This window comes from Beta vulgaris, chromosome 8 (assembly GCF_026745355.1).
Source record: "Beta vulgaris subsp. vulgaris cultivar EL10 chromosome 8, EL10.2, whole genome shotgun sequence".
In the NCBI taxonomy this organism is placed as follows: domain Eukaryota; kingdom Viridiplantae; phylum Streptophyta; class Magnoliopsida; order Caryophyllales; family Amaranthaceae; genus Beta; species Beta vulgaris.
Window position 1 is genome coordinate 36,451,867 of NC_079209.1, and position 26,447 is coordinate 36,478,313.

The 26,447-nt window shown below is 34.8% G+C and overlaps 1 long non-coding RNA gene across 3 annotated transcripts; it reads right to left on the bottom strand.

The window, feature by feature from the left end:
• Nucleotides 1-3,051: 3,051 nt before the first annotated feature.
• On the bottom strand, nucleotides 3,052-9,820 carry LOC104901377 (uncharacterized). Of its 3 annotated transcripts, XR_007269245.2 has the most exons (6): nucleotides 9,720-9,820; nucleotides 9,260-9,343; nucleotides 8,727-8,795; nucleotides 5,867-5,964; nucleotides 5,075-5,127; nucleotides 3,052-3,286 (listed from the first exon to the last, which is right to left on the bottom strand). It is a non-coding gene; the product is annotated as an uncharacterized LOC104901377 (long non-coding RNA). The 3 variants fall into 3 exon arrangements; XR_008967456.1 differs by lacking the exon at nucleotides 9,260-9,343 and having other exon boundaries at nucleotides 8,727-8,789; XR_007269247.2 differs by lacking the exon at nucleotides 9,260-9,343.
• Nucleotides 9,821-26,447: the final 16,627 nt, after the last annotated feature.

Below are 26,447 nucleotides of genomic sequence, written 5' to 3' on the forward strand. Positions count from 1 at the left end.
GTTGTGAAGTTTAGTTCTGTAAAAGTAGTCTGCAATGATTATTTTTTTATTATTTATCTCTGCTTATTATTTATTAGTATCATGTTAGGATTGCTTATTTGTTTATTATGTAGTACTCAACTTTTGTTGATTACGTGCTTTGTGTGCATGTGTTGATCATGGTTATACCTTATTGATCTTGTGATGACCCATTTTGTTAGTAGTCTCTAGGGATCAATAATGAATCATCCATTATAGGTTCGAAGATGATGCATCATGGGTTCGGAATTGGAGAGTTTGTGTTGACTATATGTTTTATTTGACTTTATAGTTTTCATCTTTGACTTTGACTTTTATCTTTGACTTTTGTCTTTGACTTTGACTTTTCTTGGTTTGACTTTTAGAGTTGAGTTTTTGGTTGACTAAGTTTTATTTCTAAAGTTTATATATTATGTTTTCTGCTGTAAAATTCTGAATAACCTGATACATTATCACACGGACGATAATGATTTAATGATTCTCTAAGCTGATAAGTTATCACATGGGTGGTTTTCAATGATTCTGCCTAATTTGAGGGGAAATTGAGGGGAAACCACGCTAAACCTAGGAAACAGGTAATCATTGATGTCATATAGCCAAGAAATAGTATGAAGTTATCATCCTAAGTCAATATTTATGTTTAATACTATGGTTAGGCTTTGGTTAAGGCTGAAAAGGGTCCATGACTAAAAGACTGATCCCACGCTTCTTTCCTTTGCTTGAAAAGGTGGCCATGTGTACGACTCACTCCAATTCTCAGGTGAGGAAGAAGAGAACAATATCGTGGTTGGGTAGGTTTGCTTATGACTAAGATTCAACACTATCGCTCAGTAAGCTTTTTGGAAGGACAAAGCGCAACCCCCCCCCCCTCGGGGTGGCCTCACGCATAGAACATGCGCTAATGAGGCAAGGATGATTGTCCTTATAGTGTCTTAAAGCAATAGCCATGCATATGCAAACTGTAATGTTATTCAAAAGGCCAAAAACAAGTATGAATCGTATATTTTCGAGTTTCACCCATTCATTTAAAAATTGATTTTTTAAAAGTCCTCCCCATTGTAGTTGCCAAATTACAGGCACGTTTTTATTTGCCTATGCAGGATGAGCACGAATTTGGCTACCTCATTGTAAAGGTTATATTGAAATACATTCTGAAATAAAGAAGTCGCCAACAAGTCTTTAAAAGAAGACTCATAAATCTAATTGGATGTTTGGAAATCGTAAGGAGAACTTAGGGACTTAGCCAATGTAGATTTCCTTGTCACGACTACATGAATGGTCAATGAACCATAGATTGAGTTCGGGAGTGAAGGTACTAATAAGATGAGGAATCAATTTATCCATTGATGGTATCTACTTAATATCTATTTATGTCATGTTTTATGCAATTAAACAACCACATATTATGTTAATTCAATATAATAATTAGTCTATGTTGGTTCATTAAACGCATAAAAGACTAATTTTTAGGTAACAAGTTATTTAGCAATCATATTACTGGGTTCCTAGAAGGTTGTCCACATAATCTGGTTTAAGTGTTAGAACGTTTATTTAGGTCTTAATTAACAATATTATACAGGGTGAAAATATATTGTAATCAATCATAAAAATAATAATGTTAGTTCATGAAAAAGAAATAAAATAAGAAAATATTGCAGGGAGTTAGTAGTAATACATAACTATTTACAGTCGCAAGAATTTGTTAACAATCTACATCATGAATATAAAGTTAGTAACTTCAAGAAAAAATAACACTACTACATTAAAAGGCAAAGGCAATACACAAAAATCGTTGCAGTAGACCTATTGCAACGGTTTTGAATCAATGCATTTGGAGGCGTTGCAATAGGCCTAGTGCAACGACGTTTGGGGCCTATTGCAACGGCTACCACAAATCCGTTGCAATAGATGTAAAGAGCCGTTGCGTCATCTATATAGTCTATTGCAACGCCTCTATGTCTATAGCAACGCCATTCAATAGCTATTGCAACGACCCTAATATTCATATTGTGTCCCATTTTGGCTTCTATAGCAACGCCTCTCTATATATTACAACACTATCATATAGCTATTGCAACGCCTTTATGACGATTTTTTTTTTTAAACTCCTCCTAATGCCTACCGAAAACCTATACTATTACAGCCTGGATATATATTAGTAACGATGCAACAAATGCAAAAATACTCTTGATATGCCAAAAATAATTGTCATATCTATATTATAATTTCCAAAATCATTAAATTAAGAGTATACATGAAAATTCCTAATTAACGAAAAATAATGTACTTAGTCAAACCTAACTAATAAATATTTGTTTTAGTACCACAAATACTTCTAATAAGTACATATAAATCATTTTCCTTCTAACCACCAAGTACGGCATCACTATAATATAGCTAGCTAAATTTGGCCGATAGTATAGTGAGACGTCTACGTTTGATCTCCTCCAGTTGGTTCATCATTCACCTAAAAATTCAAACATTGTAATAGTTAGTAAACATACCCATCAACAACACAAAAAAAGAGACAAAATTACAGTACCTTGCATTATTGCTATAACTACTACATTAAAAGGCAAAGGCAACATGCAAAAATCGTTGCAATAGGTCCAAAAGTCGTTTCAGTAGACCTATTGCAACGGTTTTGAACCATTGCATTTGAAGGCGTTGCAATAGGCCTAGTGCAACGACTTTTGGGGCCTATTACAACGGCTACCACAAAGCCGATGCAATAGATGTAAAGAGTCGTTGCGTCATCTATAAGGTCTATTGCAACGCCTCTATATCTATAGCAACGCCATTTGATAGCTATTGCAACGACCCTAATATTCATATTGTGTCCCATTTTGACTTCTATAGCAACGCCTCTCTATATATTACAACACTATCATATAGCTATTGCAACGCCTTTATGACAGATTTTTTTTAAACCCCTAATGCCTACCGAAAACCTATAATATTACAGCCTGGATATATATTAGTAACGATGCAACAAATGCGAAAATACTCTTTAAACGCCAAAAATTATTGTCATATCTATATTATAATTTCCAAAATAATTAAATTAAAAGTATACATGAAAATATTTAATCAAACCTAACTTATAAATATTTGTTTTAGTACCACAAATACTTTAATAAGTACATATAAATCATTTTCCTTCTAACCACCAAGTACCGCATCACTATAATATAGCTAGCTAAATCTGGCCGATAGTATATATAGTGAGACGTTACGTTTGATCTCCTCCAGTTGCTTCATCATTCACCTAAAAATTCAAACATTGTAATAGTTAGTAAACGTACCCATCAACAACACAAAAAAAGAGACAAAATTACAGTACCTTGCATTATTGTTGTAATAAGAATAATGTGGGATGAAGATGACAATATAAAAGAGACAAAATTACAGTACGAAAATTAATGTACATAATCAAACCGAACTAATAAATATTTGTTATGGATGTGGTTTGAAGCTAGCCACTACCCTTTTACAAAGAAAATCAAGCAAAAAAAAAAAGAAAACTCTTCCTGTGGGGAAAAAGAAGGGGGACTAACAGGAAGGGTAACTATCTATAGTTGACATATATAGATAAAATCCAACCACTTCTCCAGTAACAATTTATGTTGTCCAAGTTAGATGCTTAACTTAGACATGTACTAGATTTAAGTGAATGCGTGCTTCAAGTAGATATTGTTAACGATGATTGGCAGAAAGTATGTCATGGAATGAAGGTATACCTGACATGACCAACAGTTAGTCTATTATGTTTTAATTTGGGGAACATGATGATCCTTCGCATATATAAAAGGTCAGGTGCTCTGTACATGACAATGTTACATGACAGGATCACGGTATTGCCGAGAACACTTAAGTGAGAAAAAGGTCATCATGGCCCAGATGATAGGTGTTATTACTTAATGCCGTCAAGGCACCCAGCTTCCAGCGTGACAATTTCGTCAATAAATCAGGTACCATCCGTAGGTCTTAAGCAGACTATTTACTCCAGTATAATCTATATACTCAAAAGGCAAAAGCAATAATTAAGTCCACCTATCCTAACTAGACTTGCGTGCGTCTTCATTCAATGCCTTCGTATAAGCGATTTAGTCCAGAACCATGTGATAAGGACTCAGAAATAGCCAGGAGTACATAAACAGATATGAGGCAATGCAGACCTTGTTGCATGCATCAATACTTATGCACTATGATAATGAGCCTAGTGAAATGGATTCAAATAACGTGAGGAAGCACAGATATGGAAATCAAGCTGTCAAAACCCTGTTGCAATATCTGAAACTGATGGAGTCTTTGATCTAGCAGATCTACCCGAAGCCTCGATAGAGAACCAAAAACATAGACGTATTAGTTGAAAATACCAAACAGGAGACACTCGACGGAACTCTTCCTCAGAGTGAGAATTTCATAGGCAATACATGTCTATCATGCCAAGCACAAAACATGCAACCTTCCCTCTAGTAAATATGTAATACATCAAAAAATCTAGCAATATAGGCCTCTTTATTTCACTGGCCTCTGTCTTAGAACAAGGTTAACTGGTTAACCAAAGAAGAATAAGTTTCCAAGAAGCTATATATGGATACTGATATAGTATAAATTTGTAACAGGAACCTTTGATGCCATAAGTGAAATCATCATGCATCTATATTTCTTTTTCTTCATCTCTTTTGATTTATTTATTTTATATTTATTAACTTCTATCATGTTATAAACCTCATAATGTTATAAACTTCTATCAGTTCCAAATCAGATGCAGCCACATGTAATGAGACAACAATTATGCTCCCAATTCCCAAATACCAGAAAAATTATTTTGCAATTACCAAAAATGGATAATCACTTGAATGGAAAATAATGATTGCATAATGTACAAAATTAGAGTCCAAAATATGGCTTTGATCAGATACCCACCAAAAGATAACTCCATTTTGGGCAAATTACTTATCCGAATTTAAAGTAGATCTCAGAATTGACAATCTGACAGTTAAGAATGCACAAATTCATGGTGAAAACACAACAACTTCTTAGAATTTACCTGGTTTTCCAGCTGAATTGCAGATTTTGTGTCCAAAAACCAGAAGAATTCCTCTGTCCAGAAACAAAAATAACATCAAAAACAAAAAAGGAATAGTGTATAGATCGTTGAAAATGTAGCTAAACTTGAAAGAATACTTAAAAAGATTGTGTAACTTGAAAATTGGGTTATTCTTTGAATAATGAACTAGAGTTTTTAGTGTGGTTGTGAGCAACTATACTAATAAGCTATATTTACTGTAACAGAGGCTTTTTTTGTGCATTTTGGCCATTGGGCTGTAGAACTTGTGTGCTTATTGAGATATCAAAGAATTGAAATCCAGCCTTTATAATCCATCTGCTCATGATGCTAACCCTAGATAAGGTATGAGAAAGCATGTTCATGGACATAGGCTAACTGGATGAGTACAATTAAATATGAGGTGAAGTTTCTCCTTTTTATACTTCTTGCTTCATGCTAAAATTTGACAGCTGAGTGGTGAAATTTGGAGAAGCACAGAAGGTTTTAATCATTTATGTCGTTCTAATTTGACAGCCGAATGGTGAAATTTGGAAAAGCACATCCAATTCACAACAATTCTAAAGCTCACCATATCGTAACTAAAATCCTATCTCAGATCACTGGAAACGCAAATAAATCGACTCCAATCAAATTACACTCCACAAACCCTAATCAAGTTGAACAATTACAACAACATAATCAAAACCCGAAAATCACAGTGCACAACTTGAAAAAGGCAATCAAATCAAGCTCGATATTGCATAAAATTGAAAATCAAGAGGAGAGAGAAACCTCAATAAGAGTAGCGAGAGCAGTGCATATCCTGAAGTGGAGATACAAAGGAAATGTAGAGTTGAAATCTGTCATAACTTCATCGAACGAACATTGTTCTGAATTTAGTAGTGAAAAAAACGCGTTCGAGTATAATAAGAATAATGTGGGATGAAGATGACAATATAAAAGAGACAAAATTACAGTACGAAAATTAATGTACTTAATCAAACCGAACTAATAAATATTTGTTATGGATGTTGTTTGAAGCTAGCCACTACCCTTTTACGAAGAAAATCAAGCAAAAAAAAAACTCTTCCTGTGGGGAAAAAGAAGGGGGACTAACATGAAGGGTAACTATCTATAGTCGACATATATAGATAAAATCTAATCTAGTTAGTCTTCTGATAAAAAACAAATCTTGATTGTACCAGAATAGGATGATGGCATAGGCTTGGTAATAACCAACTAGAAATCTCCAGAACTAGAATCAAGAGTAGTAGGGAAAAAAAAAAGAACAGCCCATCCAAAAGAAAAAATAGTAATTTATCTTCCAATGCAGTCAGGAGACAACCAATACAAAATGTTCCCACTATTCACTTTTTCATTCATACACCTGCGGCTAGCTAGAAGCCCACATTATAATAGATAACAAGGTCAACTCATAATGCATAACATGCATTTCACTAAAGACCCATGGTTAAAAATCCAAAAACTGTATCCCATAAAGTGTCAAACTAACATCTAGTTAGCAGTTTAGCACAAGTTCAAAACTAGATAAATACGCAATATGTATACGAAACTTAGCTAGTTAGCTCATAAAGAATTAGTCTGTATTGGTACTAGTGATTCCATTAGCTAAAAGTTGTCAAGTGTTTATGAGTAATATATTGGTTCGAGAAGCTGATTAGCAAATAAATTCAGTGTAACATCAAAGGAAAATATGGAAGGATGTCAAGATGGATAAGGAAAAAAATGCTATTGTCCAACCACCAAAAAGCTAATTATTAGCTTCTAATGAGCTCCATAGTCCATACAGTCCAGTAAACCACTTGAAACCACAGATCCAGACGCTAGTTTATCAGATATGCATAAATATGTCCTATGGTTTATATGTCCACAGAGAGCAATCACCATAAGCATTACTCAATCTTGGCTTATACTAACCTTCGTTTTTAGCATTATATATTTACACTAGTTGAATTGTTTCTGGCAATCACCATAAAGTATAGCATTATATTACCAGAATAGTGTCTGGCAATCAACTATGTACTGTATATAAATCATTGTTATAATCCCCAGTATATAAAGACAATGATTTCAGCCGCTCAGATAACATGTACTAACATATTTGAACCAGTAGATGTTGCTAATGATTAAGGTTAAAGGTTAAAGGTTGAAGGTTCAAGTTTTCAATTGCGCTAAAAGGGAAAGAAGGAAGATTATCCAAACAGGAAGGTTCCACTATCTAAAAGCTTCGTTCAAATTAAAGTTCGATCACTTGATATATTAATTACAGTCCCACTTTCATAAGTTTTGCAGATTAGCACCAATAAATAAAACCTACATGTAAAAATGCAATAATGCAAGCTACAAAAGTCAAAAGAGCTCCTAAATTAGCCATATTTTCCCGTCAAATAAAACATGCTCTTTTAAGATAATTTATACGATAAATAGACAACGCAAGTGATTGTTTATATATAATAGGAGAAGACGTCTTGTCGCAGTGAAGCTGAACTCTTTGCCAATTTCAGAAAGGCTAAAAACAAAACTAGAACTAGCATAATTTGAGACATGATGGGCTGATGGTTTTTCAGTAACAGAAGAAAAGAAGTTGGATAGTTATTTTCACCTGGAAAAAGTTGAAGTCGAATATATTTCAACACGTTTAGTTATTAATTAAGTGCTATTACCGTTAAAAACCTTCAGATAAAATCAGTACAAAGGTAATGATTTTAGATAAGTTCAATTCACAATAAGTTCAGTCTAGGGCTACTAAACATAAGTAAACTCAGTTTGAGTCTAATACAATAAGTTCACACTAGACAAGTTTAGTCATATAAGCTTGGGGTTTAAGCTTTTAATAAAGGCAACACTACATCCTATATCACTTCCAGTGCAAAAAAACTTTTGGAAAGGGGAATCAGGTTTGGTGACACCTCTCGGTAGTAAGATCTAAATCCGCACACATGACAAGGCACATATTATAAACTGGTACAAACCACATTGTGGCCAAGTGCCTCAGACCCTCAAGATCTGAACTTTTCTTGCAACTCTATTAGTTGTCTGCTTATTCAGGGGGTCGATAAGCTGCTCAGAAATTGGGAATTCACAAACTTAGTATTGACGCTAACGCAAGTCACAACCTACAGTTGAGTGAGCCACAAAGCACACAAGAATTACTCCTATGATTCAGGAATGTGGAACTTCTACAACATGGTCAAATGACTGCTATAATAAGGCAAAACATTCCTTTAACATGCCCACAAATATAATATATATGTACACAGAATTAGCAAATGTACACAGAAATCGTATTACCAACGCAGCATCGCAGCATTAGTGTCTTTAGAGTTTTTAGCATCCAAAGACAAGTCAGGACCCAGTAACTTGTTCATGCGCCTCACAAGTCGGTAGTAATAATGTCTGTTCTGTATCTCTAATATTCCAAATGTTTCCAGGGTCACTAAATTTGGTATTATTTCCTGTAGAATTTCCACCTTGATTTATAAAATTTGTAATGTGGTACTAAAATTAGATCTTGTGAGGGTAATTTCTAAAACTCAACTAGTATAATTTTCTTTTACTGAAATAAATAAAAGGAAAGACAATTGAAGTTTATATTTTTATTCTTGCTCTACAGAGGTTAAAGATTACTCACTGTCACATGTTCCATTGATTGGATTCCACTGAAATTTCTTGCTACAAAAGCACCGTTTCTGTCCTACAACTACATAATCAGGCAAACACATCAAAGACTGTTTTGGACTCCACTCAAATGATCATGTATGATAAAGTAGGAAATCCATCACAATTTACTTAAAGATAATTGTGCGGAAAACTCTTTTGTTTCATTACCTAAACTCCATGTGTTACAAAATTTTCTCCTAATTGTTTGTGGTGTTATTATATGTCTGAGTTACAAAATTTGTAAACGATGTGACTTCACTCATTCTACCTATGGTTGTAGAAAATTTCTCAATAATTGTAACAGAGGTGCTTAATGGTTTCATGTTCATTGTTAAACCGTAGAAAAAATAGATTTTCATTTCTCAATAATCCACAATTTTTTTTAACTTGAATGAAATATGTTCATTTCAATTATTAGAAAAAAATAGAGCTGCTGCTAATACGCATAATAGAGGATAAATTCAAGTAGGAAAGTCTGTAATATAGCTTGAATTATTCACTTACAATGATTTATAGATTCATGAGCTTATTTTACCCTCTAACTTCAAGTTTTCCTTTCTTAGAGCTTTCCACAAACACTTGGTGTGCCTATCAAAACCCACTTTAGATACCAAAAATTATGAATTGCACATAGAACACATTGAAATTATATTAGAAATTTTGATTCACATGCTGAAAAATCTATTAACTGTTCACAAGCATCCCAAAACTACATATGCATTCGTCAATCTGCATCCTAATCTCAATTCCAAAAACTAGAATTTTCAGAAAATCAAAATCGCAATCCCTAATCAGAGAACAAAATAATAAAAAGAAAACTCAAACAAATGCTAAAAACCGACATAAAGAACCCTAAAATTCTAATGCTAAACCATAATGCAATAACTTGCAATGTGGAAAAGACCATATTCAATCAAATAGAAATACAGAATGACAAATACCAAAAACCCACACAAAAACTTACCGACTTCGCTGGAAGTTTAAAGAGGTGCGAGGTCGAACTTTCGCTCTCTTCCTCTTCCTTTCCTTCTCTCATATACATCTGTTTGCTATTTTGTGAGAAATGCCAAAATTTATCTCTTTCTAACTTAAGCTTGCCTATTAGTAGTTTTTTTTTTGTTAGCAACACCGTAGACGGGGTTCAAAATTTCTTAAAAGGATAGAGAGGGAAATATAAAACATTGAGCGCATACTTCAAATTTCTAAAAAAAAAATTATTAGTTTAGTTGTTGCAACAATTAACTTTCCTATTGCAACGGCTAGGGCTAACCCGTTGCAATAGCTACCCTTTTAGTGGTGGAAGTTCTATTTCCGTTGCATTAGACCCTTACTATTGCAACGGTAGTGAAAATGTTGTTGCATTAGCTTTTTTAAGTTGTTGCATTTGATAAAAAATGTAGTATAAGAAGAATAAAGAAAGAAAAGAAAGATTGATAATTTAATTGACCCTCCAAAATTATACCTCCATTTGGGTTGTTTATTTGTATGAATCTTGGATCGAAATTTGAACGAACACTAGTGGAAAAAACATTATATGCTACAAAGCAATATATCCAATTTTTACTAAACCGGATTAGTTAAGGTAAACTAATCCGATTGGCCAAGGTAACTGGATCATTAAATTAATATTTTTAGGCACCAAAATTCAGGTCCAATTAACTAATCAGTTCGGGCAAAAATCGAATCAATTAATTGGTTCAATATAAGGCCAATCACTCAATTTTCTCTCGGCGCACTTCCCTCCTCTATAACCGTATCTTCATATAAAGCTCAAAACCCTTTTTTTTTCCTCTTTCACGCCTCTCTTACCTATCCTCAATCCTCTCTCATTTCTCACCAAAACTAATCTTCCCAACAACTTCTCCTCAATCATCCATCTTTGCTCAACCCTAAACCCACTTCAGCCTTAATCTCTTTCCTCACCCCAGCCACCCTCTCTCCTCACCCTAGTCACCACGAAACCCAGCAACCCTCACTCCTCCCTCTCCTCTCTTCATTGCTTCATCGCTCGCCACTCCAGCACCACCATCATCCCTCGTTCGCTGACCCACCTTCATCGGTCGCTCACCACACTAACACCACCATATCCCCTGACTATCATCGGTTCTGCCGACGACAAAACGCATCACCGGTAAGCACCACAACAAATGCCACGACTTCAGTACCTTCGTTCTTCTACAATTCCTGGCCAAAATCAACCTCCACAAACATCGAGAAATCCATTCGTTGGGATTTCAAATTACGCGATCCTCTTGGTCGCCTCTTTGGATCTAGGGTTTGCTTTATCTATTAGTAATTTAGGGTTTTAATCATTGTTTATAATTTCGTTTAGATTTTCCGTTTCTTGTAATTTCTTTTTTATTGTAGTTTATATTTATGTTTTCTTATAATTTCTATCTATGAGCAAAAATTTAAATGATGTGAGAAAAAAATTTAATATCTCTCTATTTTCATTGGTTTCCTAATCATTTTGATAGCCAATCATGAGTTATGAGCAAAAAGTTAAAGAAGGGTCATTATTAGAAAACTGATTTCAGCAGCTTAGTCACATGTTGGCTTAGTTTAATCATATTTGTAGGCCTTTGTTGGTCGCAATTTTTTTTATTATGTTGTAGTATAAGTAGTTAGATGCTATTTGTAATTTTTCAGCTTTGAATATTGAAAAACTATAGAGTTATCTCTTCTTGAGATCAAGTGTGAAATTTGTCAGAAATCAAATTTGGTTTTCTTTTATCGAAGATCTAGACTGTTTGCTTGTCATCCATTGATATGTCTATTTTATATAGAGCTTTTAATCCCGTCCCTCATTGATTATTGGTTTTGATTGCGCTCTTCGGAGACATTTTTAGTACTAATGTGCTCCTTGTAGTGTGTTTGTAGTTTCAGGTTGATTATTGTAGGAATTAGCATGTTTTGGTGCATTTCCTACTCATTTATACCACTAAAAGAGACGATGTACTTTTGGAAGCATGATGATTTTGCTTCATTTGGATTCTACAATGCAAGAGCTTTCCAACGAGTGGTCATTTGCTTAATTCCGACAAATAACAAAAAAGTTATTGACACTTTAAAGATTGGAATTTGGGCGTCATAAACCTAACGACCACCCGGTCGGGCTACTTGAATTAGCCACATTTTCATCTTGAAAAGAGAGCAAGCAAAGTTAACTTGCGGGCCCGACCGGATGACATCCGCCCGAGTTGGTCGGGAGAGACGAGTTCATTTGGAAAATAAGAGCTGGAGATCGCTCAGCCGGGCGTGACGAGCGAATATAGTACTTGACAACCGCCCGGTCGGATGGATTCTGCCTGGCTTGGTCGGGCGGGAATATTTTTAAGGTTTTTGAAGCGCGTGTTGCGCGGGTTTTGGTTTTAATATAAATACTTATCCTTTTAGGGTTGAAAAACGTAATTATAGTTTTAGCTTTTAGTTTTTAAGTAACATTTAATTACTCAAGAACCCTAATTTTACTTTTTACCCAATGTACATTGAAATTTAAATAGAAGCTTGGATTTTACAAGATTGGTTCTACAATTGGTATCTCTTTTCTTTTCTTCTCTTCTCTAATTATTCCTATTCAATTCTTGATTATTAATTCACCATGTTTACTTATTTCATCATGAGTATGTTTTCCCCAACTATAATTGAGTAGTCTATTTCTAGGGTTAAGGGGATCCATTATCAATTATGAATGGATGTCTATAAAGTTGAATATTTATGATAGATGTATGTTGATTCCTATTTAATGTATTATCTCTATTCAATCCAATTTGGTCAGATTTGATTGTTATAGTATTGCAATATTAGGTTATGTGTCGAGAGGTATAAACTTGATATTAGGGCTAGTTTCAATAGGTAGAGTTGGTATTAATAAATTGCGAGAACCTATTAATATCATTCTATGGTTAATTTCGACTTGAGAGAGCAAATCAACCTGTTTAACTACGTTATTCATTATTGATTGTTATGTTTCATCCCGGAATATTGTTAATTGGTGAACCTATGCCCTAGAATTTCTAGTATTGGTATTCTTGATGTAGTTATTGTATACTTTAGTATAATTACAAACAAACCCTATAATCTAGATTTGATCGACAATTACGAAAAGAACACTTTTTTCCATGTGGATCCGACCCTACTTCACTGACTACTATTTGTCAGAGAACTTTAGGACTACTTTTGATTAGGTGATACAACTTTAGCCTGTCATCGATTGAGTTGAGCTTACCTAGTGAAGTAGGTTGTATAACAAGTTGTTTCACCTTGTTCTAGCCTTAAGTGGTGATATTTGGGTAGTGTTGGTGGTGGTTGTTTGTTGTAAAAGAAATCGGGGTTCTTTCTTTTGTTTTCTTTAAATCCGAAACTTTTTCTCTCTAATCCAAATGGTCTCAAGTGATTAACTCATGTGTATCAGTAAGCATAATGAAGTAATACTTGTCCAAATTAAAAAAGGAAAAATTGACAATAGGGGTCTCAAGTTTGGGTGATAATTTTTAAAAGGTCTGAACTATTGATTAACCTGTGTAGGTCCCAACTTTAGGGGGTAATAACTTTTGGCGGGCCTTAGTGACTTGAAACTGGCTTAATAGGTCATAACTTGTAAAACTTGGGTCACACCAGAAGGGTTAATTGAGGGAGGGAAGTTGGAACTAGGTGAGATTTTAAGAAAAATCGTCAGTTTTAAGTCACTGAGGCCCGCTAAAAGTTAATACCCCCTAAAGTTGGGACCTACACAGGTTAATCAATAGTTCAAACCTTTTAAAAATTATCGCCCAAAGTTCAGACCTCTATTGTCAATTTTTCCATTAAAAAAAGAGACATTGCAAAAGAAAAGTGAGAAATTGAGAGATAATTGGCTTCCCAAGCAAGAATTAGGGTTTTATAATTCGTCTTTTAATTCTTGTTATTGTTTTTTGTTAGTGTTACCTCTCAATCATCCTTCCTTCTTCTTCATGCTCTTTCCTTCTACTTTTCATTTTTATTGTTTTAGGGAAATAGTGGTTCACATAGCCCACGAGGACTAACATTGGCTCTGCCACTAATTACACGTCACACTAATTATATGTTTAGTGATTATGGAGTGCATAACAACAATAATTATTTTTGAAACACTTACTTACTTTCAAGCTCATAAGATTAGAACTCAACTCCATTATGTTCCATAGTTTGACTTTTTATTTCTCATGCAATTTCTTTTGTCATAGTAAATCCTTAGGAAAAAAGGAAAACCATAAACAAAATGTATAATAATTGTAATACATGTTTGCATTTATATAAGATAATTCACTACTTGAATTGACAATTTTACCTTGAATCCACAAAAAAATGCTTTATGCTCCCTTTCTTAACACATGGTATAGGAAGATGATTATAAAAAACGACTACATTTACGATTAAGTAAAATATTATATGTGATGCGTATGATGTAAGTGTAAAACCACCCTCTAAAGTATGGTTGATGATCTTAGACTTAAAGGACTAAGAACACTCACTCAAAGCAATCAAACTCACGAAAAACAATGATGAAAAATTAAAACTCAAGAACACACTCAAAATTTTGGGGTTTTAGACCAGAGGTAAGACTCACTTATCTCTCCTAAGCTTATCACTCAATACTCACTTAAAGCAATAAGGATAGACTTGAACTTGAGATAAACTCAAAGCTAAAATGCATAAACACAAGGTTTTTTTTGTATAACTCTCAAAATTGATTTTCTCTTCTCATTAGCTCTCCTTATATTAAGAATAGGAGCAGCAAGAACAGCAAAAGATACAAGATAAAATCCTAGGGAAAATCGTCCAAGGTCACCTTGTTGAGAGCTCGGTAGTCTACACACAACCGCAAGCTCCCGTCTGATAGTACTATCAGGGGAAGTCTTCTTTGCTCCATCTTCTACTACCACACACGAATCCCATCCAACTACTAGCTCTGTCCTTGGATAAAAAGATGAAAGTGATCCCAGATCTGCTTTCATCCAGCAAGCTCTCTAACACTTGCTAGCGCTAACCTCTCTTTAGCCTATCTGTCCTCTTCGCTACCTCTCAACAGTAAACTAGTCGCTTAGCTTTCTAACAAAGCAAGTAGCTAGCGCATCTATTCCCTCTTCGAGCCAACCGTGTAATATTTCCATTTATGCATCAGAAAAATGTACCTTTTGAAGCCAGAATTGATTTTCCTTGATACCTAACATAATGTGAGAAAGGTTCTTTATGAAAAACCATTGGATAACCCCCAAATCATTAGTAAAAACTTTTACTAGTGTTGTATAATATGAGCACTATAAGAGGGGGGTGAATTATAGTGAGAGAATAAGCTATACTTTTTGCGGAATTAAAAGTAAACTTGGGAACAAACAATGGGAACACGAGAGATTTTACGAGGAAAAACTTCCTAGGCCTAGTAGGAAGAAACAACCTCGACCACAAGGGATTTTAAACAACTTTCCACTATAATAGGCCAAAACAACTCTGATTACAACCTATTACTTTTCTCTCGATTCTCAACTTAAGTCACTCAACTCAAGTTCCCAACGACAGTTCCCACAACTGACGTTTCTCTCAAACTTCACTCAAAGTTCCTTTCTCTTTCTCTTTCTCTTTCTCTTGCTTCACTCAAAGCTTTCTCACACTTACAAAGAGTTCACTCAAACCCTTTTTCTCAAAAATACACTTTATAAAATAATGGAAGAGTAATAAACTCGATTAATGTAAGTATGAATTCTCTTAAGGAAAAGGCACTGACACTTTAGATAACTTAAGACAAATTAACTAAGTCAGACACACTTTGGTGTGACTAATAAAAGTCAAGCACAATTTTGTTCAAATGAATTAGGCGCCTATTTATAGACATTTAAGACAAGACATGTTCTCCACTAATTAAACCATTATCACATGATCTCCATGATGTTTAATTAATTAATTAAATTAATTATTCCATGTCATGTAAAGCATCCACTAATCCACTACTTCACTTCATAGAAGCAGTAATACATTACGTGGTTTTTACAAAACTTGGAGATTAATTAAACTTATTTAATTAAATAAATACTTGGAGGATAATTAACTAAGCCACTAAATCCACCAACTACATAAAACGTGTAGCTGTAGGTTTTTAGGCGTGCAATCTAGTTGTTAGGAAATAAATATATAAAATACTTTAGCTAGTTTTTAGGAAAAATATCTTTTTCAAAATCTTTTATAAAACCGGAAATAACAGTTTTATATTTAAAAAATCCGAAACATTTAAAAACCGGAAATATTAAATTTTCGAAAACTAAATCTTTTAAATAAAATATATAAGATAAAATATAAACTTTAAAAAGATAATATTTGAAAATCAGTTAATTTAAAATCAGAAAATCTTTTTTAAAATCTTTTCTTAACAAACTTAAACTAAATTCCTAAAATAGTGGATCTTAGTCAAAATATCCCTAAAAACTCTAACAACTATATTGGGCACAGATTTTACTTAGGCGCACAATATTAGAGTCACTTAGGAGTTCCTAAATTAGTTTTAAGTCTTGTTCCATAATCTTTTTTTTTTTTGACGGGTTGTTCCCTAATCTTTAAGTCTTGTTCCTTAGCCTTGTTCCTATAGTGCCAGGTCTGTTCCTTTCATGGGAACAGAACCAAGTTCCTTTGAGAATTCACCACGAACTTAATTAAGCTTTTACTCAACCTTAACAAGAAGATTAATAAATACCCTAATGTATTCTAATTTTCATTCCATGCTTGATTCTTCATCTTTCGAACATCTTTACTTCGATCTTGATTAATTCTCCGCTTTAATCTTCAATCAAGTATTCTCTTAGCTCGAGCATGAATTACCTTGCAATAACATAAATAAAATATACTATGTCTTTTGTGGTTAGGTCATCTTCAAAACTCAAGGGTCAACAACTAGATATTTTATCTTTCGGTAGAAATGGATTCGTTCAAGAAGGGCTCCAAAAGATGTTGGATCGTAAATAAGAGGATTGGTTGCGGAGAAAAACAAAAAGGGATTCGTATTCACATACATGGAAAGTATATAGGAACAAGAATAATCTTTGATTATAGTTTCGTTTTTTGATAGACGAATAATTGATGGAATTCCGAATGGTTTTGGTGTTACAAGTTTTTTTGTAGGGGAAGGTATCAAATATGTAGGAGGGGGCCGAATATCCTCGTATCTTTTTTGGTATTTATTTTATGTATCAATTTTTTTATTAATATATTACATTAATATTTAGTGTAGTTTCAGGTGTTGTACCCATGGATTGGCCATGGATTGGCCAGTTCTTATTTGGAAGGCTGCAATTTCTTAACCGCAGCAGTTTCTACTCCTGCTAATAGTTTAGCACACTCTTTATTATTACTCTGGGGTCCTGAAGCACAAGGCGATTTTACTCGTTGGTGTCAATTAGGCGGCCTGTGGACTTTTGTTGCTCTTCATGGTGCTTTCGGACTCCTTGGGGTCTCTCGAAAGTCCTTATTATGAAATTTCTGAGAGAGCAAAAAGGGTACAGATGTTTTGGGAGTTACAAACCCTCCTTAAATCACGCCCAACTTAACTCCTCTTCAATGGTTGTTTGTGAGCATGAAGAGCTAAAAACACCGCTAATCATCCTCTACCTAGCCGACCAACATGAATAACTTTAGAAGTAACTCTAGGATTTTATTACAAGTAAAAATTAATAAATAAAGTAATTTAAAATTATACGCACAAAACATAACTCCAGACTGCTCATTTTCACATCGCTTGATTGTCGCATCCATTTTGTTGTTGTAGCTGCGTCAAATGGGCTTTAAACATTAACCCATGTAATGCATGTCACAAACTTTGACTTTTAAGCAAATGGTGAGAATCCAAGAGCATCTAACACAAGGGAATCTGATTCATAAACCAAAGAGCCTTTAAGTGGGCTTGACTTTGGATTAGCGTATCATCTGCCTATACCATTCTCGTGATTACATATTTTTTCTATTTAATGTTTGGAAAAAAGGAATAAGCAATAATATTATAATTTTTAATTATGGTTCGTAGTTTTATTCGATAAAGCACTACTTCAGTTTGACGACTTCAGATTTAAAAAAACGTGTTTTGTGCTCCATTTCTTACATCACACATCATATGGAGTTTATTCTTAAAAAAGTGACAACATCATTTAGGATAAATATACCTTTAAAAAGTGAATTCTTATATGAATGTATCATTTGTACATATCTGAAAAAAGGACTCATCCACGCCTACATAATACTGATATAACCCGAAGTGAACCTGATCAAAGCTCTCTCGTGACTTACTTGAAATATGAAAAGCCCATAAAAACATTACTCATCCAACACATGACAATACTTTACCCATTTGTTTTTTTGAAGTCAAGCAAAGTTTATCAATTTTGATCTATTTTCTCTGATATATATGCTTCGTGGAATCTTGTTAAATTTATTTCTATTTGTATTTTCAAATGATCAACTTGTAAGAATTTTGTAAATATGTAAAGTGTATAATATTGGAGACCATGAAAAGGCAAATGATTAATGTTATTCGATATAGATTGAGCATTTCATAAATGCACTTCAAACTCTCAAAATTTAGCTTGACCAACTTGAACCCAACCATCTTATAAAACGGAACATAAATTTGCTCTTGATTTTGAATCCGACTTGAGATAAACTATCAATAAAAAATAAGTGAATAACTTAAAAACAACCCATCAAAAGTTGATATTAGATGTATAAATTTTTCGAACTCGAATTCCTTTAGCCAATTTAAAAATTGAACCAATTGAATTTTGTTAACCGGTGTGAACTAGAGTTGTAAAAAAAATTAGTCTGCTTTGAAACGAACTTGAACACGCTGTAAGCCAACAATCGAGAACTGGCTGATATCCAAAAAGTTTAGAATATTGATGATTCAATTATGGCTTGAATTTGACCTAATATTAATCGATAACCTATTTCATTGGATTAATTATCCGACATACACTTAAACATAACCAAAATTACCATCCTCAAATCTTTCTTACCGCAAAATTTGTATCACTTCAAGTTGATCGAACCGAAATTGATCCAAACCTTAAAGAATATATCCAAGCTGGCCCCAATATAACTTAATCTAACCTAAACCAAATCAAACCTAAAACATATATTAACCATGTAATACCCCAATAATTCTCTCTATTTTTTTTTAAATAAACAATATAGAAGTATTAAAGCATTGTCGCTACGTGTGATAACGTTCGTCTTACTCAGAATTTTACAGTGGAATATAATTAAATATTTCAAACCAAATATATGAAAGTCAAATTATATGTCTTACATCTTGGAGCAAACATGACCCATCAAACGAAAATAGGTCAGCCAAATAAGAGTCAATAACTAAGATAAACCAACAATCAACTCTAGAGTGTAAAACTAATTCAAAAATAATATTTGAGAACCTCAAAACAAAATTGATCCAATAACCAACAACAAATATCAAATAGAATACCTAAACTTGCACTCTCATGCATCATGTTTAATCCCCCATAATTTTATGGATTTTATAAATATATTTTAGAATTTATATATTTATATTTAAACATTATTTGGTTTGAAATGATTTATTTATTTAAAGAAGGTTGACTATTATGAAAGTCAAAAAAAATATTTTAAGGATATAAGGAATTAAAATATTTTGTTAAGGCATGCTTTGAAAAATATTTGAAATACTAATTTGATTTGGAAAAGAAGTTTAAATGGGCTTGAGGAACCCAAAATTCTAAGTGAATTAGGAAAAGGATTTCTATTGATGTTAGGAGTTCTAATTCATTAATTATATTCATCATCAAACTTTATTTGAACCCAATCTCCTTTTCCTAAGACCAAAAGGAAAAGACTCTTTATAAATACATTGGACTCAATTATTTTACCATACAAAGATTTATTTTCTCTCCCCTCCCTCATACCAGCCGGCCCCCATTACTTCTCCTCTTCCACGTGATTTCTTCCCTTCTCTTTCAATTTTTTTTTCTTCTTCTTCAAGTAACATTTCTTCTTCGACAAGAAACTTCACCACACCTCCATAATCACATTATTCCTTTGTGCGCCACTGCTGCAGCATGTTGTTCTTCCGGCGCCTCTTCCTTCTTCTTGGTTCTTTGAATGGTTGGTTAATTTCTTTTCTTCTTCCTCAAGTTTCCATTAAAGATCATGTTTTTATGCTTTATTTTAATACTAATCATGATTATTAACTTGAAATTAATATTTTAATGATTAATCTTGATTCATAAATATTATGTATTAAAAGAATAAAATTTTAGATTTGATTATTATTTTTAGATTGAGTTTTTAATTATCAAAGCATGGATTTTTAGGGTGTTAATTATTGAAAAATCATAGTAACATGTTATAAACTATGAGATTGTTTTAAATTATGAATTTAAGCACGTTTATGTATGTTTAAAGAGAGATTTATAATTTTATAAGTTGCTGGAATTTTAGAAGGGCTTTACTAATGGAGTTTTAAGGATCTTAATTACTAGTATGGTAGTACTATGCTAGATATTAAAAGTAATTGAAGTTTTAATAGTAAAAATAAATTTTAAATATTTTTGAAAGGGGATTTAAAGTATTTTAAAGATGTTGTATTTTATTTAGAGTATTGATTTTGGTTTATATTGATTATTTTAGGCGGAGAATATTCAGTAGGTGACTTTATGTGATTAAAGGTGGCCTATCAATTGGTTTACACAAGGTACGTACATACCTATGTGCTATGTGATATAGTATCATGATTTAAGAAGAAAAGGTTGTAGTATCATGTATATGAACTTTATAAGTTCCTATGTGATTTCTGGTATGATTAGATTTTACATGTTTTATGCCTGTGTGCAAACATGCATGTTAATTATGAGATTGATTATGAGTTAAAGATTATCATGTTTGTATGGAATTATTGATGCAAGCTTATGGATGAGAACTTTAGGTATTAATTCACATGGGGGAATTAATATATTATTGAGATTGAGTCATGTTTATTCATGTGTTCCCTTACAGAATTATTTTTACTATTTTATAAGGACTATGGGCCTTATTTGGTAAGTTGACAAGTTATGCCTTTGAAAGGTAAGATTGATTGTTGGATAGGTTCAACAAATAAGAAAGATTGAGATTAAGGAAAGTAATATTGGATTGTAAGGTGTGTGATCACTTGTTAAATCCTAAGATAAAAGAAGTTCAGTTGTGAATGTTTGACTTGATATTTCTGTGCTACTTGTATGTGTGTCATAACAAGTAATAAATTATAAATCACGTAAAGTGTAACTTGGATAGTAATAAACTTTAGACTGGTGCACGTCTAGAGTTGTGCAATCAGGGGTTGGAGTACATGGTGGTAGCCCATGGCTTTTTCTGGGAAAAGGATTGATCACTATTCCTATTTTTTCAAAAGGTTCCTCGATATCGCAGGTCATTCTGGAATAAGGATTTGCGCCCGTATATCATCTTCCTATGTGAAGGCAAGTTTAGATAATACAACTCGGTCCAATAACTTTTCTATTAAAGTAATCAAAAGATGTTTAAAGTTTAGTTCAGTAGAAGTTATCTGCAGAATGTTATATTGTTATATTATTATTTATCCCTGCATGTTATTTATTAGTATCATGTTAGGAATGTTTATATAATATTATGTAGTACTCAACTTTGCTGATTACGTGCTTTATCTGTGATTGTTGATCATGGCTTTGCCTTATTGATCCTGTGATGACGCATTTTGATGAGCAGATTCATTAGAGCATTGACATTTACAGGTTCGCAGATGTTGCATCATTGGGAATCTGGAAATGGAGAGCTTGTGTAATATAATATTATATTTACTGCCTTAGTAGGAACATATTATAATAAGTTTGGTGAAGTAGACATTTATAGAGTGTTTGGTTTTTAGTACTTATTTATTTATTATATTAAAGTATGAAGTTTAGTTATATGTTTTCCGCTGCAAAATTCTTAATAAGCCGATACATTATCACACAAGCGATAATGCTTTGGTAATTCTCCATGTTTTATATTAAAAAGGTATTTCTGAAAAGAGAGAATTATCGGGGTGTTACATCATGATCTCACACCTAAAAAGAACTATGACCTATTGATGCACGTGACTGCTCGCCAAACAATATGTAGTAAAGATGGGTCGTCACAAGATCAAAAGGCTAGTCCATGATCAACGTATAAAGCACAAAATCAGCAAAGATGAGTACATAAAGTCTTAGAATGAATAAACCAAACCTAGCATAATACTACAGAATAAAATAGAAGTCATGCACTGCAGGCAATATAAGTAACATTAGAATAAAATATGACTCAAAACATAACTTGATTAATTAATTAGGTTAAATAAGCAATGAACGAGTTGTCTAAACCAAAACTAGTCTTCCATAAGAAGACGAGGCAACAGACGTGACTCTGTGCCCCCAAACCAATAGATATCGCCGAATTATATATAATAGAGACACGTTGGTTAAGTGGTTATCGAACAAGCACTCAAAATTCCAATGTTAATACTTCAAATGTTCAATAATGTAGAGTTTTAGTTCTGATTCCGTTTCACTTTAAGTGGATTAATTGATTAAATATTAACCAACAATCAAAACCAACATAGAAGAACCACAACCAATACACAATTTTTTTTAAATCTTTGGTTAATAAAAGTGATCACAGAAGACCCAATTCCATAATCATTAGTCCTTTAATCCAAACTGTTGAATAAAAATCAACAATAACCAATGTCATGAAGACATATCTTTCCATTTACTCCATCACGAATCTGCGATTAATGTGAAAGAATAATAAATAATAAAGCATGGAATATATAATAATACTGTTTGGGCCCAATATTGCCTGGTGGGCCACTACATGCTCCAAGGCTTGTTGCCAGCGTGGAAGTCCTCTAGTGGGACCCACCAACCTTAAATTATGTGCCAGCATGGCAGAGACAATCTTCACACATTTCAACGCCTATAAATACTGGACAGATCCCCATTTATTAAGATAAGGAATTCTAGACAATCCACTTCACAAATCCCAATTAATACACATCAACTGACTTGATTGTCGGAGGGGCTATCCAGGATCCACCCCCGGGGTAGTCTAACTCTCGTCCTGTGCAGGTCTCCCAAGGTAGTCTCCGAGTATCCGGCCCTCATCAATCCTAATCTCGATCCATCCCATCTAATATAAGTTTTTACCCGAAACAGGTTGGCGCCGTCTGAGAGGACATCGAACTAAAAGCTATGGCCATCACTCGGAGAAACCGAAGACGACAAAGGACTCTCGTCCCCTCTCATCACTCGAGGGCACCGTCCCACGAGGTGGCCGACGAAACAGCGGAGAACCCCCGACAGGTTCCTATTCTCTCGGCCCGCAACCAGCACATCCTCGAGGAGATTAATCCTCGAGAGGCTGGAAATGCAGTCAACCTTGGGGCTCCTCGAGTTAGGACAGCTCCAACCCCAGCGGGCCCCCCGCGATTCGAGCTGACCAGTCTTAACCCGGTCACTCAACAGGACCTTTAGTAACTAGCCAACCGCCTCAGCGACAATTTTGAGCATGGCCTCCGAGCTCTGATACTAAACTTCGAAGTAGGAGGAAAAGGGACCTCGAACAGTCCCCCTCTGCCTCCCATGCCTCGACTGGTAATTGACCGTGATCGAGTAGGAAACCTCGATCAACCTCAGGTCATATCCCTCGATCCGCCGAACTCGCCACGAGTGTCTCGACGAGCGACTCAGGCCGCCCCCAGCAAAGGGGACGCACGACAAGTGATCAACGAGCGCCATCTCAGGAATGGTAACCGTGACGCTTGAGAGGTCTTGAACGAAAAGCGAGCGCAGTCCAGGGCGAGGAATACGCCTCCCAGCCCTAACCGGGAACAGAGGGAACCTCGAGAGAGAACCTCGAGAGAGGGAACCTCGAGAGAAGGAGCCTCAGGAACAAAGAGAGCCTCGCAAGGAGAAGGAACCTCGACATCGATGGGCTCATAGACAGCGGACGTCGAGCTCCGAATCCAGTCAAGAGTCGGAAGTCTAGATGGGAAACCTAGGGTTCTCAACGCCCTTCGGGGAGGGTATCATGAGAGCCCTCACCCCTCGAAAGGTTAAGGTTCCCCCCATCGACCATTATGATGGAACAACAGACCCCATCGACCACCTGACAACTTTCAAAGCGCAAATGAATGTTCAGACCAGTAGTGAGGCGACATGGTGCAAATTCTTGCCGACCACTTTAAAGGGGTTGGCTTTAACCTGGTTCACCGAACTCCCCTCCGGGAGCATATCGAGCTTCACCGCCCTCGAGGCAGCTTTCAAACTGAACTTCATCGCGGGAAGAAGACATCGGAAGACTAGTATCCATCTCATGTCGATTAGACAATGGAGGGAGGAAGACCTAGCCGACTACATCAAGAGATTCAACGAAGAATCGCTAAAAGTTTCTGGTCTATAGGACATCGTCGCATTCACCGCGCTCATGTCCGGGTTATATCCATCGAGTAGATTCAAGCTGAAGCTCGCGGAAAAGCGAGGCCTCGTCGTTCTCAGAAGCCATGAATCTAGCTCAAAAGTTCATTCAGGCCTCCGATATCTGCAAAACGCATGAGGAGCCTAGCTCCGGAAAGAGAAAGCGCGAATACACCCCTCGAGCGGACAACCCCAGGGATGTTCCTCGAAAAGAAAAAGACAAGAAGCCTCGATTGGCAAACAACTGGAATGACCCCCGGTATAACTTGAATCAAAGAGAGATCTATCTGGATATCAAAGGGAAGTATCCCCTACCAAAGCCTAATCCCATCCGAACATCCGTCAACAAGCGAGATAAAAGGCTCTGGTGTGAGTTCCATCACAACTGTGGTCACACCACATGTGACTGTCGAGAACTAAAAAGAGCGCTAGACAAGCTTGTAACACCCCCAAAATCCATACACGTCTACAGCTACGTCGCATCGACTTTGGGAGTGTTATCGCCGCAATGAAACGCAAGCCATAAATAGAAAAATGGTAACTCAAATCATTGTCTCAAAATCTAAAATGCAGCGGAATGAAAAATGTAAATACAACTCGGGAATCATCGACGACCCCTTTTATTCAAACCATAAACCATTTATGTAAGTCCTAGAAAATCCAATAGTACTTAATTCAAAATGCTTAAATTCAAAAACTAAAGACTAGCCCCCGTATGCTTGATATCATGCAGCAGCACCAGCACACCTAGTCTGCTCCCCATTGTAGCGTCAATGGTTCATCACAGGTCAACAAACACATAATAACACACAATCAGCTATGCTGAGTACGTAATGAACCATTGAATACATATAAGCATAAACAATGCACGCATGAGCAATCCTAAGCAGGATACTACGTTATGTTACATCCTTTAATATTTCTTTATTTGGCATCGAATGGGCACCATCATCTTACTAGAATCATACGGGCTACTGAATACTTAATAGACAACTTGGTCTATTAGATGAAATGCAAATACGGTTTCGTTCCGTCTCACACCCATCACCTTAGTATGCATACCCCCAAGATCGTAGGGAACCTTCCGCCTACTTAAGTTATCAAAAATATAAGGACACTACTATCGTCACAGTAGGCCTGCATAGGAGTGTAGGATGAGTCCCACAATCCCCCCATTGTTCATCACTTGTAGGGAGTCCAACCACAAGTTATTGCCATAATTCAGCTTTCAATACTGTCTATTCTTTTCATAACCACATAGAGTCATTTACATGTTCTCTTAGTCACAATACTCAAATCGTATCTCTTGTAACAACTCTCATTACACTATGGATCAGATTAATATGAATACAATGCTCATGTTCATAATACGATAGAATTATGCATTCCAATGCAACATATCGACTTCGAATTACAAACATATTACCAAACAATCTCAATCAAACGTTCCCTATCATGCTTCTAGGTTCCAATAGAATGAATTGCAACCTAATCATGATACTAATACTTGGAATTAAACTGGTACGCGTACGTACCTTGTAACGGAGAATTTTCGCTGTCTTTAATCGAACGTTCCGCTTATGACATTGGGACCTAAACCGTTAAATAAATACTTTAGTGCTACGTCCTTGATAACAATATCAACTAATACGTAACTAAGACTATACGATCTAATAATTCGAAATAAACGATAGCTAAACTCCTTGTTCATGAACTTCCGTTACTTTTCTATTCTAATGAGTTTAGCGTCTTTTAGGAGTCAAAGTTAGTAGGCAAACTAAACTTAGTTAGTGTAATTAGTCCACTACCTTTACCAAATCAATCAAGTCATGTGTCCAACCACGTCTTATGTCCAAAAATCTTAGGTTCAATCTAGTCTTATGTCCAAAAGTCAGGTCTTATGTCCAAAGGTCTTATGTCCAAAAGTCAGGTCTTATAATAAGATGGTGCCTCCAATCAATAATAGTAATATAATTTTTCTACTTCCCATCTTGCTTAATTACAAAACTAAACCAGATTCTCAACTTAAAACTAGAATAATAAATTAAAACTAATTATACAGTCTAATTAATTACTAATTAACTTGAATCACTAATTATCTAATTACAACTTAACATAATTATGAAAACAGAAAATATAATTAAACTAATATAATATGTACATATTAGGTTTATACCGCTAAACTCGCCGGCGTCAAAATCCAACAACGAAAATTC